This window comes from Plecotus auritus (genome assembly GCF_963455305.1).
Source record: "Plecotus auritus genome assembly, chromosome: 13".
In the NCBI taxonomy this organism is placed as follows: Eukaryota; Metazoa; Chordata; class Mammalia; order Chiroptera; family Vespertilionidae; genus Plecotus; species Plecotus auritus.
Genome location: NC_137779.1, coordinates 24,644,009 through 24,657,239, shown reverse-complemented (window position 1 = coordinate 24,657,239; position 13,231 = coordinate 24,644,009). Strand labels below are relative to the sequence as shown.

The window sequence follows — 13,231 nt, the reverse complement described above, 5'->3', positions numbered from 1 at the left end:
TGGCATGCAGGTGTCAGTTCCAGGATCAAAGACAAGAGGTTTCCAGTGCTGGGGCCTAAAATGAAAGGGAGAGACACACTTGGACAGCTTCCTAGGCCAAAGGGCCCTGGGAGTTCCCCAACCAAGTCACTCCCCGGCCCGGCCCAGGGCACCGGGCGGGGCTCGGCGGGCACAGTGCCCATCAAGGCCCAGGCTTCGTGTCCTGGCAGGCGGGGCTGCATGAGTTCACAGGGCGACCCTGGTGTACCCAGTGCGCCTGCTGGCTGGCCGCCTTCTGCTGGGAGGTCCCCCACACGCCGAGTTTCCTTCCCCAGGCAGGGCCTCCCCGTGTCAGGGGATAAACAGGATGGCCCCCAGAAAGGGCTTTCATCCCTGAGGAAGCAAAACAAAAAAAGAAAAGAAATACCACAGTCGGCTGGGAGCCGCAGCCCTGACCTGGAGCCTTTGAAAAGACAGCTGTGTCCCCAGCAGGCAGGACTCAGCCCAAAGGCTCTGGGGCGCCCTGCCTGCCACTAGCCGGTAAGTTGGACAACGCCTTTCACCTCTGGGGGCCTCGGTCTCCTCATCTGTAAGGTGGGAGCAACACCAGCACCTTGCTTGACAGGATGAAGAAAGGATTTGGTAAAGGGTCTGATAAAATGAATAAAGCCATGTAGCATAGGAACTGGCATATAAGCAGCAGTCTGCCCATGCAAATTATTATTACTGCCACTATTCCTGCTGGCACTGCAAACAAGAAAGATCTACGTTGTAATTTATAAAGCAATCCTTTGGTATAACTTACACTTTTTTTTTTTTTAACACCAGCTGATCTTTTTACAAGGAAGTGACTTGGTTGGGGAGTTTCACGTGCAGCTAACGCACCCAATCCCACAATGACCCCACAGGGGAAAATCTTAGCATCTTCTTTCTGTAGAGGGGGACTGAGGCTCAGCGAGGCAAAGTCACTTGCTCAGAGTCACACAGCAGTGATGTGGTGGAGATGGGAAGGAACACTAGGATAGTCCAGCTCTGCCCTGCTTCACCAGTGGGGAGAGAGATTCAGGGCACAGGGGCTGCACAGATCCACATTCCCCCATCCCAGTAGCGGCCTTGGGCATGCAACTCCCTCTCTGAGCCTCAGTTTTCCCATCTGTAAAATAGGGACATGAGAATCAAGTAAAACAATGATGTGCACAGTACCTAGGACAGAATGGATACTCTCTACTTGTTATTTTTATTCTACAGTGAAGACCATTTACTGCTCTCAAAAGCCAGGCCTCCACAGATGGAGGCAAGGCTGCCTCAGTCCTCTCCTTCAAGCTTCTGAAGGCACAGGGGCCAGGACAGGAGCCACCAGCGACACAGAAGTCAAAGGCTGTCCCCTCTCGCCCCCTAGGACACCTTGGCCCACCTGAGACTCACTTCACAGACAAGGAAATGCTCAGCGAGGTGAAGTGGCATGCCCAGGGTCACACAGGAATGCCACACCTGTGCCACTCCGAACTCTCAACCTCCTGACCCAGCTTCCTTCAGAAGCCACCCCGGACATCCAGCAGAATCCCATTTCCTGAAAAACAGCACAGGATTCACCACGTAATTGACCCGGGATAAACCGTTGCCCAGTGAACGAATGAATGAAGGAGGGGTGACTTCTAACCCGGCACCTGGGCCGATGGCCTCCTGCAGAGTCTCATAATCATGGGGCTCCCTGGAGCCTGCTGGGCGCTTCCACCCGGGAACAGTGTGACTGTCCCTTACATGCAGAGCTCCCCGACTCTTCCCGGCTGGACTGCAGCAGCTTCAGGTTGAAGGGTGCTGAGTGGTTGGTTGAGGCCCTTGGTCCCTCCCTGGCGAACGAGGCTTGCTCTGGGGAGAGGACCAGGTGATCAGGGACCCATTAACAGGCTCCAGCTACAGCAGAAGAGGAAAGCACCTGCTCTAAAAGCATCTGCCTCCCGGCCCCGGCCAGGTAGCTCAGTTGGTTAGAGCAGTGGTCGGCAAACTCATTAGTCAACAGAGCCAAATATCAACAGTACAATGACTGAAATTTCTTTGGAGAGCCAAATTTTTTAAACTTAAACTTCTTCTAACACCACTTCTTCAAAATAGACTCGCCCAGGCCATGGTATTTTGTGGAAGAGCCACACTCAAGGGGCCAAAGAGCCGCATGTGGCTCGCGAGCCGCAGTTTGCCGACCACTGGGTTAGAGCACAGAGCATTGTCCTGATACCCAAGGTTGCTGCCGGATCCCGGTTTGATCCCCGGTCAGGGCACGTGCAAGAATCAACCAGAGAATGCATAAATAACTCCCTCCCTCTCTCTCTCTTTCTCTAAATTCAATAAATAAAAAGTCAAAAATAAATAAATGAAAAGCATCTGCCTCCTCACTCCTTCCCACTCCTTCCCCCAAGGCCCTGGTGTCTCCCAGAACGAGAAGCAACTTCCCTGGGCTCTCACAGACTGATAACAGTACTAGTAATAATGACACAACCAGCTAATGCCCATCCATTCATTAGCAGGTCCTGCATATTAACTCACTTAACGTGCATCAACTTCATGATGCAGGCACTGCCGTTACTCTCATTGTACAGATGAGGAAACTAAGGCATCGACAGGTTTACTGCCCAGGCCAAGGTCACACAGCTGGAAAGTAGTGGAGCTGGGATTTGAACCCAGGCAGTCTGGATCTGGGTCCCCAGTAATATCCACAAGGGTTCTTGGGTAATGTCTAATTCTGCAACCAATTCTGCAGAACCAATGCCCAATTTTGCAGAATTCCTCATTCCACCCAACCAGGACCCACTTAGCTCCACAATCACAGGCACCATTTATTTATCGTCTAGTTCATGCCAGGTCCTTTCCGCTAATGACACAAGCACCCTGTATCCACCTTACAAACAGGCAAACTCACTGAGGCTGAGAGAGGCGATGAGACTGGTGGGAGGTCACATGACCCCTAGGGGCGGAGCTGGGATCTGGACCCAGGTCTGTCTCCTGTGCAGCCTCCCTTGGCCTCACCTGTGCTCCCACTCCACGGGCCACAGCCTGAGGAGCTGTAAACCACACCCAGAGCAAAAGTCATCATGGAGGCGACCGTTCCTCCCCTTCACATCTCATGTCACAGGCATGAAGCACCTCTTTACCCACTAACAGCAGCTCTGTCAGATAGAATGCGTTATTCCCATTTTCCAGATGAGGAAACTGAGGCTCAGAGAGGCGAACCGCCTATTCCAGGTTATAAACTCAAACCAGGTCCTCTTACCCAGAGCCCTGTTCCGATGTGTCCCACACAAGTCATGGGCCACGACTCCCACCACCATTCCGGACTGACCCTTCTCTCCTGCATGGACCCATGCTGCCCCGTCAGAAACATGATCTTGGCAGGCTGTATTAACTGCTCAGAAAATACATCCTGACCCCCTCTCTGCCTCCTTGATGTTGGGCATGGCTATGTGACGTGTTTTGGCCGACAGAATGAGGTCAGCAGTGAAACGTTCCCAGTTCCAAGTGGAGGCATTCAGAGGCACTGCAGGTTCCTGTTGGGCTCCCTGGCTGGCTGCTACCTGTCAGCCTGGGTATCAAGATGAAGATACACGGGGCAGACATGAACCCAAAGGCTGGAGTCCAGTCTTGCCGGCCAAGCCCAGCCACAACTCGCAGACCCACAACCATGAAACCGATGCTCGCTATGAAAGGCCACTGCGATTTGGGAGATGTTTGTTACACACCGTTACCATAGAAAAACCTGACTAATACAGGGACCGTGTATCTCCAGAAGGAAGCATGTGGACTGGTGTATACACGGGCAGATATCTTCCAAGACACAGTCCCCAGCCAGTTGGATTCAAAACAAAGAGCCACAAAACCTGCTTCCCGGAGGAACTATAGCCGTCCCTACCACCACGCCAGAGGCTGTATCCCATGGTCACTGATAAGACACAGCCATCCACTGTTCTCTCTCACTGAAATGTACAAACGGGGTGGCGCTCTCTCTCTCTCTCTCTCTCTCTCTCTCTCTCTGTCTCTCGCACAGCCTTGGTGGGAGTGTGAAAGGTACAACCACGCTGGAGGGAAACGGGGCAGGCTAGATCGCCATTCTAAACGGGCTTTAGCCCAGCCTGGGGTAAAGTTCCCCATCCTGAAATCTGTACTCCCGTCGACCGCAGTGAGTGTGCAAAGACGTGGACGGGGAAGTTTATTGCAGTGCTGCATAGTCACAGCAAAAACAACAACTCACTGTCAGCCAACAGGGGATCTGCTCCGTGACGAACAGCACCTTCGGGCTCTGGAGCGCTGCGCAGCTTTCTCAACGAGTGGGCTAAGTCAACACATTCTGACATGGGAACGTGTCCAAATCTATTTTTAACTGAAGTGCGAAATTTATTGTTTTATGGTTGCTGTGAAAAGGCTAGGTCTGCATATGCTGATTCATTTGTTTATTCCACCACGATTAACTGGAGGAAACGGCTGTGAATGAAGACAGACAGGGTTTCTGCCTTCGGGGAGTGTAAAGGCTAGAGGAGAAAGAGGCAACAATAACAAGTCCGCTAAGACGGCCACAAACAACAAGGGTCGTTACAGCAATGCACATGGCTCAGGCGTGTACCAGGCCCCTCCGTTTACTCCTCACGGCACCCCTCCGAGGCAGGATCTCTCATTATCCCCGTAACTGACAAGGAGACTGGGGCTCAGAGAGGTTAAGCCACCTGCACTAAGTCACACAGCCAATAAGGGGTGGAACCCAGATTCAATTCCCTCTGTCTGGCTCCAGCGTGGATGCAAAATCATTTAGACAAGTAGCAGAGTGTGATAGGGGCTGGGGTGGGAAGGTCACGCTTCACTTAAGACAATACCATTTTTGCCATCGTTGAAGTGTTTGGTATGCTACCAGGTATGTGTTATTTTCACAGCCTGTGAGTACATCACTTCTGACTCAGTGACCTGAACATCCAGAGTTCATGCTTTGGGGACATGTTACACGTAATTTTCATCATACTAAACAGATAGGAAAGAGAGCGATAGACAGATACTGTGTGTATCACATCCGACTCAGTCATGTAAACACCCAAAGATCACACTTTGGGGATGTATTTCATATTCTTAATGGAGACAAGACCATAGAACATTTCAAAGGTCATTATCGGAGCAGTTCATACTACCTCCTGGGGTCAATGTGAAACCGTGTGTATGCCGCCTCACTTCGCCTTGTCCCTCCCTCCCTCCCTCCCATCCAACTGACCAGATTCCTGAGGGCGGGTTCCCGAGGACGGGCTCTTTGGAATTGCCCGGTAAGATGATCAATCATTCATCACAATGAAGGAAACAGTGTATGTTGTGCATGTGTATCCCTCAACCCAAAGGCGGCTAGCTTCCTTTTAAACGACAGGAGTCTGAGCAGTGGGAGTGGCAGGAGGACCACGCCGAGCCGCAGTTTCATAAGCCGCAAAATCAAGGGTCCCGAAAGCAGGCATTGCCTGGGTTTGATGGGAAGAATTTTAAAAAGCACAAAAAGATAAATATTTTAAAATATTTTTTATTGATTTCAGAGAGGAAGGGAGACGGAGAGAGAGAGAGAGAGATATCGATGATGAGAATCATTGATTGGCTGCCTCCTCGGGGCCTGACACTGGGGATCAAGTCCGAAACCTGGGCATGTGCTACGACTAGGAATCAAACCATGACCTTCTGGTTCATAGGTCAATGCTCAACCACTGAGCCACACTGACCAGGCAATAAATAATATTTTTAAAAGAGCTTAGGCCACGCCCTGGCCAGGTCACCCAGTTGGTTAGAGCGTCCTCCTGAGAAGCCAAGGTTGCAGGTTCGATCCCCAGTCAGGGCACATACAAGAATCAACCAATGAATGCATAAGAAAGTGGAACAACAAATCAATGTTTTCTCTCTCTCTCTCTAAAAATCAATCAATGAAAAGCAGCTGTTCTGTTATGTGCTTTACCCATAGTCTCTCCAATCCTCCCATTTTACAGAAGAAAGAAACTGAGGTTCCAAGAAGGAAGTGGCTTGTCTGGGGTCACACTTCTATAATCTGGATGGGTGAGTGTGGGAAGGAACGTGACCTCCTGGACAACCATCCTCTTGTCTTCCTCTCTATCCCAAACCTGCTAAAGCTTTCCTGTTTGGGTATCTAGGGAGGGGCAGGGACATGTAAAGAGAATTTTAGTGGCAGATGGTCTAACTTATATTCATTCAACACACCCTTCATTCTGGATATACCAATCCATACGTAATTCTCCAAATGAGCTATGCCTCTGCCTGTGCTGCTCTTACTGCCTGGACTGTTCATTCTCTCCTCCTTGCCTCCTCCTTGAAAACTCAGCTCGTGTCACCTGTGGTCACCCCCCGCCACCCTCCACCCTCACACACATCCTGCCTGAAACACATCCTAATGCCAGACTGTATTAATAATCATGCCTGTTGCTCAGTGAGCACAGACCAGTGCAGACACTGCCCAGCATTTCTTTTTTTTTTTTTAAATATATTTTATTGATTTTTTACAGAGAGGAAGAGAGAGGGATAGAGAGTTAGAAACATCGATGAGAGAGAAACATCGATCAGCTGCCTCCTGCACACCCCCTACTGGGGATGTGCCCGCAACCAAGGTACATGTCCTTGACCGGAATCGAACCTGGGACCCTTCAGTCCGCAGGCCGACGCTCTATCCACTGAGCCAAACCAGTTAGGGCTGCCCAGCATTTCCATGCACTGGTTCACTGAACTCACGTGAAAAGCCTATCATGAGCCCATTTTACAGATGAGGAAGTCAAGTCTCAGAACAAGTACCTTGCCCAAGACCACAGCCAGGAAGGGGCAGGGCCAGGATTTGGCTCCAAACCTCCCTGGTTGGCTCCTTCCTTTCCATCACTGCTTTCTCCGGAAAGCTCCCGGTTTATCTCTGTTTCCCCTCCCAGGCCCTAACACCAACCTCTTCTTCCCACAGCAAGCATTCCAATAACTAACCCCTGGACCTCTTCCTCCCCACCCCCACCCCCCATCCTGAAGGCATCAGCCCCTCCTCCCATTATCACAACTGCCCCCTTCTAAACAATTGCTTTGGTTCACAAAGGCTTTACCCCTCCATCAAGGATGTGACTGCCAGTGTCTTGAAGTACTTGTTGAATGGATGAATGGATGGATGGATGGATGGATGGATGAATGGATGGATGGATGGATGGATGAATGAATGAATGAATATTTAAAATATTCTGCAGGGGCTCTTTTTCTCAGTGGATCAGAGATGAAACAGGTGATGCTGACATGGGAGAAATGCTCAGGGCCAGACAGTGGGATCCTCTATTTTCTTGCCAAGGTCAGCCCTGAACAAAAGCCAGCCCCCAGGACCTCCAAGGGGAATGAGAGGCCCTTCCAGCCTCAGAATCTGGGGTGAGGGCTGCATCCCCATCAAGAGCCAGCACCGCTGCCTCACTGGACAGGAGGGCAAGCTGATTACTCCACCGTTAGAATGTAATGCCAGGAGGACAGATCCTATATTGCACTGGGCCATAGCACGTCTATAGTGACTGCCACACAGTAGGTCACACACACACACACACACACACACACACACACACACACACACGGGTGACTAAATGAGGCAGCTCACGTGCCCAACTGAAACATGTGCCCAGACACTGTATTGAAACCCGGCTCTCCTCTCAGGTAATTGCACCCTTGTCGAGCATGTAAATCCTTTAAAAAACACCTTTAGGGATTGATTCCCCCTAAAACCACCAGGACGGGAGCTGGTGTCTGCACAGCTCCCTCAGGAACTGTCCCCGGGGTGAGATGCCTGTGTCTGGGGGTGATTGCATGTTTGTCCCGGAGCCTCGATGGATCAGCAAAGGGAAAGCTGGGCCGGGGGTGAAGCCTTGTCCAAAGGCCCTGGTTACTGATTAGCCAAGCCCCAGAGCTTCTCACTGCAAGGACTGGAGGAGGGTGGGACGGGGTGGGGTGGGGAGGGCGGGGTGGTGGGGAGTTAGAGGCAATCAACCCCTTCGGAAGAAAGACCAAGTTAAACATCTCTCTAACCCTGCAGTTTACAAAGGTAACAAGTTGGGTTCTTGGAGCCGCCCTCAGATACTGTCGAGGAAGCACAGGGGATGGGATGTGGGAGAGGAGGGGTCACACAGGAGGGCCCACTAGGATCTGTTCCATGCCTATCATACCCCCTAATCTTCTTTGCAGCCAAAGAGGGAGGGTTGTGATCCCCACCCTCACCTGATGGTGCTCACAGGAGAGGCCTGAACTCAGAGAGGTTAAGGGTTTTGCCCAAGGTCACAAAGAAGCTGCAAAGAAAAAGCTCCTTCTTTGTGCAACAGGTACAAGCCCTTTCCTTTCCAAAGGTAATGGCTGCTCCCTGCTAGAGAAACTTGTCCAGCGGCAAGAAGCTTTGGCCACCTAGGCGAATCGCAGAGGTCGCACGCTCGGCTCCAGGGCTCAGAGCAGGGTTTCAGGGCGCGGCGCCCCGGCTGGAGAAGAGAGTGTGTGCCAGGAGGGTGTGGAAAGGTCAGGCTTGGGTGGGGGTCAATGCGCCACTTCCCTTCCCTAGGGCCCCGCCTGCAGCCCCTGGCGGCGCCGCCAGAGGGGTGGGGACCGACGGAACCCGCCTGGGAGCTCGGGAGCCTGAGCCCTAAACCGATCAGGGTGCCTCAGCCCTGGGAAGGCGTTAGGAGCGGAGCGCAGGCCGGGCGGGGAGGGCGCGTCCAGAGCCCAGGCGCCCGCGGGCCCGGCGCGCGGTCTCTCCTCGGCCCCGGCTGCCCGCAGAATCCCTTTGCCCGGAGCTCCGCTTCGCTCGGCACCCCGTTCCCCCGTGTCCACCTCCTAGGTCTCCAACCCGCACCGACGTCCATATCTTAGCAGCTCCAGTCTGGGTACCCCGGATCTGCAGGGATCCCCCAGCTCCCGACCACCAGATTTCCTCTTGGACCAGCGTGAGGGGTGAGGGGGGCGGGGGGTGGGGATACTAGATTCTAGCCTCCAATCACCGTTCACCGTCACCCCCAGGCTGGGACCGAGTGGAACCCCAGGCCGCCGGCCCCCGACCCCTCTGGGATCTTCAACCGGGTGGCGCGGTACCTACCCGTGGGATCCACTCCCTAGTCTCGGGAAACAGATCTCCTCGGTCCCAAATCGGGATTGCCCCCTCCCCGCAGACCCGGAGCCCGGGGAGAGATCCACTGGGTCTCCCCGCCTCTTCCCCGGCCAACTTTGCCAACTTTTCTCCCGGGGCCTCAGCCGAGCAGAACTTAGTGGCCACCGCCGGCCGCAGCCTCCCCAGCCCCCTCGATGGCCCGGGACCGGGGGCATTTGGCCGGCCTCCACCCCCCCGCGGCCGCCGCGCAACCTACCCTGGAGCCGCCGTCACCGCCAGCCCGCGGCGCGCCGCCACCTGCCCGCAGCCCGCAGCACCTGCCTTCGCCGCCCGCGGCCCCGCGCAGCCTAGCCTGCTGGGGGCGGGGCTTTGGGCGGGGAAGCGCCCCCCGTCGTCATGGGAACCGCGGCGGGCGGCGCCTGCGCGGAGAGCCCCAGGGCGGAGCGTAACTTGCCGGACCCGCGCTGGCCCGCGGGCTCGGGGGCCTGAGGACGGTTCGCCAGGTCAGAGGTCGCAAGTCCTCCCAGGACACTCCTCCGGGAAACGCCCCAGGCCCCAGAGGCCGGAACGTGACGTGCCCGACTCGGAATATTGTTCATGGTCCCGCCACCGTTCCCTGGGCGTTTCTCGGGATCCCCCAAAACGGACACTGACGCGCCGCCGAGTCTGCGACCCCGAGAGCCTAATGCAGCCGGGGACCTCAAGAGGCGCTGGATAAAGGCTTGCCCATTGAACCGCTCGTGTGCCAGAGAGCGGGCAGGGTCTGCGCGATTCACTGGCGCCCCCTGGTGGCGAGCTTGGAGACTGCACCCAGAGCCGGGAGCCTGGCCTGAGTTCCCCAAGTTGGGGCGCCTGCCCTATGCCAGTCTCTACCATTGTGTTGAAGTGGGGGCTGAGGAGTGAGGCGTGTAGACAAGTTGAGAAAATCGGTGGAGGTCTCTCTTGAATGGAAAATGCCGGTTTTGCTATCCTTTACTCATTTCATTCCATAGATCTGTATTAAGCACCTACTATATGCTGGGTGCTTGGGGACATAGTGGTAAAGCAGCCTGCAAGTTCCAGGCACTGGTGGAGTTTACACACATTGTAAACAGTAACTGCACAAATTTAGTTGCATTTGTGGGAAGTGTTCCTAGGGAAACATACACAGCATGAGTAACCGAAGGTCCTAAAATCATATGTACATTTTGTAAATCAGACAATAACGTTAGAGTGGGGGGGAAGAACATCACTGTGTGGCCTCAGGAGAATTGGCAGGGAGCTCTCTGACCTCGTGTGTGTATGGTGTGTGTGTGTAGAAAGGGAACTCCTGTTATAGGAGATACACACCACTGTTTCACTGAATCTGCACAGCAATCCTTTTGAAGTTACAATCACCACCCCCCTTTTACAGCCTTGGTGAGCTTGAGGCTCCATGTCAGAATATTCTCCTTTATCATCTGGATGTCTGGAGCACAGTGATCAATGGGGCCCAATTCAATGGCTTTTAAATATGACTTCTACTCCCAGGGAGAAGTGTGTGTGGCAGGAGTCAGAGAATGGTCTGATAGAATACCTGCTGCCTCTCCTCTCTAACCTTATGGGAACTTTCTATCTTTCCTGGGCAAATCTCAGTCAGCCAGAATGTGTGGGCTGAGGGTTCTGTTTAACTGAACGTTCCATGCCCCTCAACACCACATCCAACTTAGTCCTTCACCTAGGCATCTCCCCTCTATCCTAGAATTTAAGATTGGGAGAGAGAAGATAGCCTCCCTACTGACATTACCTGTGGAAACCCCAAACCCAGAGGTGTCCCCAGAGCTCACCAGCTTCACCACGGCAACTCTAATCCCCAAAAGAGCCCAGGCCCAGTGTCAACTCTTCTAACCCTATCACGCTTAGAGGGGTACCAAACTACAACTCCCAGAGTCCTCCGGGCCCCTGAAGAGGCGGGACTTCCTGGCAGTCCCACCCTAGCTGATTTCCCCCTCATTCCTGTGTCCTCTCTCCCAGGCATGAGGCTGCCAGCCAGCACATACCCAGAGATTATACTCTGACCAAGGAGGTGTCAGGTTGTACATTGTTTCCAGAGCCAACAACCCACCCCCATTCCCAGTCCTGGCTTTTCTCTTCCTAATGATAGAGGACAGTGCCACCCAGGGACTTTCCCAGAACCCTTTCTCTGCCATCTTCTACCCCCTCCTCCAGGAAGTCTGTCCTGATTTGGCTGACTCTTCTCGGACTCTCTGGCAGTTCTGTCCAATAGCACTTGTGCAACGACAGAAATGTTTTATGTCTGCGCTGTAACATTAGCCACAGATGGCTACTGAACATTTGATATGCGGCCAGTGCAACTGAGGAACTGAATTTTAAATTTCATTTAATTTTAATTAATTAAATCTAAATAGGCATATGTGGCTATGGTTCCCATACTGAACAATAACCCACACACTCCTTGGCAGAGACCATATTCATGGGTTTTGGCCAGCGTATATTTATCCACTTTGTTTCTCCTATAATTTACCCGCTTCTTCATTATGACAGCCAATATAACCTTTGAAACATTTTCCCTCAAATCCTTCAGATCTTAGCTTTAACATCAACTCCTCTGAGAAGCCATCCCTACCATCCTGGACCACCATGCCTAGCCCCTGAATCTTCTCAAGCACTGATAACACCATAGGATAATTGCCCAATTACTTCTCTGCCTCACTTTGAGCATCTTGGGAGCGGACACTAGCAGAGAACCTGGAACAGTTGACACTCAATAAATATTCTTGGAATTCAATGTTGAATAAATGTTTTCACATGATACAACCAGCACCTGGTTCACAGTAATGATACTAATGAAAGCTATCATTTATTGAACAATCCTATAATAGCTGCTCTATTATTATCTCCCTTTTGCAGATGAGGGATCTGAGGCTCAGAGAGGGTAAGTCAATTGCTCAGGGTCACACAGCCAGCATCTCTGAGTTCCCCCAGAAAATAGAGCCTGAGGCAAAACTTCTATGCTAATGCTTTACTGGGGATGTAATCTGGACCCAACAGAAATGAAGGAAAGGGGACTGTGAGACAGGGAAAGAGGAAAAACAAATACAAATCATGCCTTACTGAGTTGGCCACAGAGTCAATAAAACACATCCGGGAGTTCTGTCACTCAGGGTGTCTCCGCAAAAGCCACAGGAAACATTGCAGGGATGAAGGGCAGGAACTCCATCCGCAGCATGTCCCATCTCCTGTTCACTATTAGCCCAACTGCTCCTCACTTCCACCATTGAGCCCAACTGCTCCTCACTTCTGGGTTGCGTTACCTGAGCCTTAGGGCAGCCAAAAGGGAAGTCAATTCCTTCACCTGAGTCTGGAAGAAGAGGCCAAGAGGTCCTCCCCTCCCCTGCCAAGAATTCCGGTCAGGATGGCTTGGACGACAGCTGGGGATGCTGGGAGACTGGGCCATAACTCAACCATGACGCTTTAGGCTGAGCTGGCCACGTGACTGCAGCAACTGACCCAGGCCACCCACGGTGGGAGGCAAGCAGAGACCGCATGACGTCCAGTGCTGCTGGGTGCCCGGGAAGGATACAGCTGAGCACACCTAACAAGGTGCATCAGTCAAGCCTGATACAGCGAGTAAACACCAGAATAGCTCAGACTCACTCCCAAGCCCTTGAACAAATATTAATTGGGAGGAAAAAATGTATAAATAAATGACTGAAGGAGTGGGAAAAATCCCTGGCAATTATCTATTCCAAGTGTCCTCATTTTACAGGTGAAGAAACTGAGGCCGAGAGAGGCAGAGATGCCCTCATCAAGGTCACCCTAGTGTAGTGGCAGAGCTGGGACTTGAACCTCCGTCTCATGGTTCACTGAACCCTCCAACGGGTACGTGCTCATTTGTCACCCAGCATTTCCAGCATTAGTGACACCTCTGGCTCTCGCCTGCCCAGCATCCATCCCTCAACCTCTGCCACCAGCACCTCGGTTTTCCTCCTAGAAACCACCCCACCCCCACCTTTACTCCATGTAGTTCCAGTGGGGTGAATGAACCTCCTGACACCCCAACCCGGTCCCCAATCTCCATCCCTCAACACCAATCCTAGGGTGCAGGACCTAAGTCTGGCCATCAAAACATCCCATTTCCCTGGCCACAGTGATTGGCTC

General features: G+C 52.7%; 1 protein-coding gene across 3 annotated transcripts in view; it reads right to left on the bottom strand.

The window, feature by feature from the left end:
* The window catches only part of KIAA1671, a 143,173-nt gene extending 133,748 nt beyond the window's left edge, over nt 1-9,425 (bottom strand). For all 3 annotated transcript variants that reach the window (XM_080649780.1, XM_080649779.1, XM_080649781.1), the window contains exon 1: nt 9,348-9,425. The gene's annotated coding sequence lies outside the window, so the exon portion shown is untranslated. The remainder of the gene's footprint in view (nt 1-9,347) is intronic.
* Nucleotides 9,426-13,231: the final 3,806 nt, after the last annotated feature.